Source organism: Delphinapterus leucas, chromosome 11 (assembly GCF_059928025.1).
Source record: "Delphinapterus leucas isolate spDelLeu-1000000601 "Yukka" chromosome 11, BTC_Dleu_Yukka2, whole genome shotgun sequence".
Lineage (NCBI taxonomy): Eukaryota > Metazoa > Chordata > Mammalia > Artiodactyla > Monodontidae > Delphinapterus > Delphinapterus leucas.
In genome coordinates this window covers 7349838-7354344 of record NC_143139.1, presented here as the reverse complement: position 1 = coordinate 7354344, position 4507 = coordinate 7349838, and the positions used below count along the sequence as shown (strand labels likewise).

General features: G+C 38.8%; 1 non-coding gene across 1 annotated transcript; it reads left to right on the top strand.

Annotated features, from left to right (window-relative positions):
- The first annotated feature begins 3749 nt into the window (after positions 1 to 3749).
- Positions 3750 to 3856, top strand: LOC115802871 (U6 spliceosomal RNA). Its single transcript, XR_004023450.1, has one exon. It is a non-coding gene; the product is annotated as a U6 spliceosomal RNA (small nuclear RNA).
- Positions 3857 to 4507: the final 651 nt, after the last annotated feature.

Below are 4507 nucleotides of genomic sequence, written 5' to 3'. Positions count from 1 at the left end.
AGGGCAGACAGCAGAAACAAGAAGAACTACAATCCTGCAGCCTGTGGAACGAAAAGCACGTTCGCAGAAAGATAGACAAAATGAAAAGGCAGAGGACTATGTACCAGATGAAGGAACATGATAAAACCCCAGAAAAACAACTAAATGAAGTGGAGATAGGCAAGCTTCCAGAAAAAGAATTCAGAATAATGATAGTGAAGATGATCCAGGATCTCAGAAAAAGAATGGAGGCAAAGATCGAGAAGATTCAAGAAATGTTTAACAGGGCTTCCCTGGTGGCGCAGTGGTTGAGAGTCCACCTGCCGATGCAGGGGACACGGGTTCGTGACCCGGTCCGGGAAGATCCCACATGCCACGGAGCGGCTGGGCCCATGAGCCATGGCCGCTGAGCCTGCACGTCCGGAGCCTGTGCTCTGCAACGGGAGAGGCCACAACAGTGACAGGCCCGTGTACCGCAAAAAAAAAAGACACATGTAGCTGAATGTTCATTGCAGTACTATTTACAATAACCAGGTCATGGAAGCAACCTAAATGCCCATTGAAAGACAGTGGATAAAGAAGATGTGGTACTACATATATACAATGGAATATTTCTCAGCCATTAAAAGGAATGAAATTGGGTCATTTGTAGAGACATGGATGGACCTAGAGATTGTCATACAGAGTGAAGTAAGTCAGAAAGAGAAAAACAAATATCGTATATTAACACATATATGTGGAATCTAGAAAAATGGAACAGATGAACCGGTTTGCAAGGCAGAAATAGAGACACAGATGTAGAGAACAAATGTATGGACGCCAAGGGGGGAAAGCGGGGGTGGGGGGTGGTGGTGGTGGGATGAACTGGGAGATTGGGATTGACATGCATACACAAATATGTATAAAATAGACAACTAATAAGAAAAAAATAATATACTCAAAGACAAATAAAGACGGCAGAACTACTTCAGATTAAAGGGGACTAAACAGACATGGCAACTAAATAAAATGACATTGCATAATAGACCCGGTGGTAGTAGAGTGGGTGAAGAGAATATTTACATATTCTCCAAGCATCTTTTCACAAATTACTTAAGTACACAGTGGAGAAACCTGGGAGACATCACTTAACCAAGTGATCAAAGCAACACCTGGTCTGGGATTTTCTTTTGCTGCAGAAGACATTATTGAGAAAATTAGCAAAATAAGATTAAGGTTTGTACAGAGAACTGTACCCCTGTTAATCTCCTGATTTTGTACATTTCTCCTGATTTTCACAGTTGTACTGTGGTTGTGAAAGAGAATGTTATTATTTTTAGAAAACACACACACACACACAAAACAGGAAATACTTCTCTGTTTTATGGAGATATTTAGGAGAAAATGAACAGTATGTTTTCTACTTCACTTTCAGATGACTGAGAAAATAAAATATGTGAGAATATATATACCCAGTTGATAACATGTAAATGTACATTCATTCTCCAATTTTTTGATATCGGGCCAAAGCTATTCCTTTTTTATTTGTTTCACTGACTGTAGTTCTGCCTCCTTATTCTGGAATAATCTTACATCTATAGAGTCTAAGATAACCAGTTTTAGATTCTTTCAAATAGAGTCAGAGCTTAAACACATTTTTCAAGCAATCTGTATGTAGGGTCTGTATAGATTTTTAGGTTTTTTGCTGATCTTTTTCAATTTCTATTCACATTTAATCCAATAACATCTTTTTAGTCACTCACTTTTCCGAGATGATTCACTCTTATAGAAACAACTCTTCATTGAATTCATATTTTATCCATTAGTGAAATGTTTGTTAACTATGTAGAGAACGTAAGGGTGCAGGGCCTAAAATGTCTCGACTAGTGACGATGTCTCTAGATAAATATTTTTGGAAGAAGGTTCCAAGGGGTATTACTAATAATAAAATTAAAATAATGACGTTCACACCCACCAGCGCTGTGATGTTTCCAAGGCTGACCATAAAAGGCCAAAAAGTGGGCAGTGGCCCAATTCCTGGAAATCTTGACCCCTTCTCCAAAACAGTTGGACTATTCCTCCAACTTATTAGCCTATGAAATTATCCAGCCCATAAAAACTAACCACCACATATTTCAGGGCCTCTCGCCTTCTGAGATGGTCCATACTCTGTGGAGTGTGTTTCTCCCAGGGCCTCTCTTACCTTTTGAGACGGACTGCATTCTGTCTATGGAATGTGTGTCTCTCTAAATAAATCCACTTCTTACCTATCAAAGTTAATTAATTAATTGATAATGTTCCAAAAGTGAAGTAAGGTGCAATGTTACATGGATCTCCCCATCACTCCCAACCAAGTGATAATAACAATGAACAGCATCAGTTGTTTTGTATACTGGGCAGACTGTTATGAACGATACTAATTAGAATATTTGGCACTAACCTATTAAGAAAAGTTATAATTGAATCTCATTAGTCTACTCAGAAAATGTACCAAGCAGTTTTCTTTTTTCTTTGTTGAAGTGTAGTTGATTTACAATTCTGTGTTAGTTTAAGGTGTACAGCAAAGTGATTCACTTATATATATACATTTGTTTTCAGATTTTTTTTTTTTTTGGTACTCGGGTCTCTCACTGTTGTGGCCTCTCCCGTTGCGGAGCACAGGCTCCGGACGCGCAGGCTCAGTGGCCATGGCTCATGGGCCTAGCCGCTCCACGGCATGTGGTATCTTCCCGGACTGGGGCACGAACCCGTGTCCCCTGCATTGGCAGGTGGACTCCCAACCACTGCACCACCAGGGAAGCCCTGTTTTCAGATTCTTTTCCATTATAGGTTATTACAAGATATTGAATATAGTTTTTTGTGCTATACAGTAGGTCCTTGTTTATCTATTTTATATATAGTAATCTATATCTGTTAATCCCAAACTCCTAATTTATCCCTCCTTCCACTCAAGTAGCTTTATAAGTGCCAGGAATATATCAGAGAACAAATTCTCTCCTCATTATGGAGCATATATTCAGATGTGGCAAGTGGGGGAAGGGAAATACTGACAGCCAGGAGAAAAAATGCCAAATAAGTAAGTAAATTATACTGTATGTTAGAAAGTGAAAGTTATATAGATTAAAAGCAAAGTGAATCCAGCAGTGGAAATATAAGGATGGAAAATTATTTTTTTAATAATTATGGGAAAAACTCGCTGAGAAGCTGTCTGAGTTGTGATTTGAAGAGGGTGAGGGAATTAATGTTCAAGACAAAGGAAACAGCTAGTACAGTGGTCCCAAGACAAGACTATGTTTGGTGTGCTTGAGGAATAGCAAGGTGGCCAGTATGGGTGAAGATTAATGAGTGGGGAAGGAATTGAAGTAGATTCAGAGAAGTAAGGAGTGGTGGTGGTGGGAGCTGGTCAGCCCCCTGCAGACCACTTTAAGTAGTTCAACTTTTACTCTGAGTGAGATAGAGAGCCTTTGGAGAATTTCAAGTAAATGAATGACACGATCTGATTTAAACTGTAAAAGATTTACTCTAGTTATCTTGTTTAGAATAGATACTAGGGAGGGGTAAAGAGAGTTAGAAGGCTGAGGCAGGATTCTAGGCATCAGATAATGATGACTCTGACCAGGGCCATTGTAACAGATGGAGATATATTTCTAAAGTAATGCAAATAGGATTCCCCAAAGAACTGGATATAAGATATGGGAGAAAGAGAGGAAACAAGGACGACTCCAAGAATTTTTGTCAGAAGAACTGAAAGTTGGTGGTGTTTCCATCAAATACCTTTACTGTGACAGTGAGTGCTTGCTTTGGCAGAACATATACTAAAATTGGAACGAAACAGAGACGATTAGCATGGCCCCTGCACAAGGATGACACACAAATTTATGAAGCATTCCATATTTTTGGTGAAAGACTTGTACTCAGAAAACTATAAAACACTGATGAAAGATATCAAAGGTGACATAAACAGATGGAGAAATATGCCATGTCCTTGGATTGGAGAATCAATATTGTGAAAATGACTATACTACCCAAAGCAATCTACAAATTCAATGCAATCCCTATCAAACTACCAATGGCATTCTTCAGAGAATTAGAACAAAAAATTTTACAATTTGTATGGAAACACAAAAGACCCCAAATAGCCAAAGCCATCTTGAGAATGAAAAACGGAGGTAGTGGAATCAGGCTCCCTGACTTCAAACTATAACACAAAGCTACAGTAATCAAGACAGTATGGCACTGGCACAAAAACAGAAATATAGATCAATGGTACAGGATAGAATGCCCAGAGATAAACCCACACACATATGGTCACCTAATTTATGACAAAGGAGGCAAGAACATACAATGGAGAAAAGACAGCCTCTTCAATAAGTAGTGCTGGGAAAACTGGACAGCTACATGTAAAAGAATGAAATTAGAACAGTCCCTAACACCATACACAAAAATAAACTCCAAATGGATTAAAGACCTAAATGTAAGACCGGACACTATAAAACTCTTAGAGGAAAACATAGGAAAAACACTCTTTGACATAAACCACAGCTCTTTT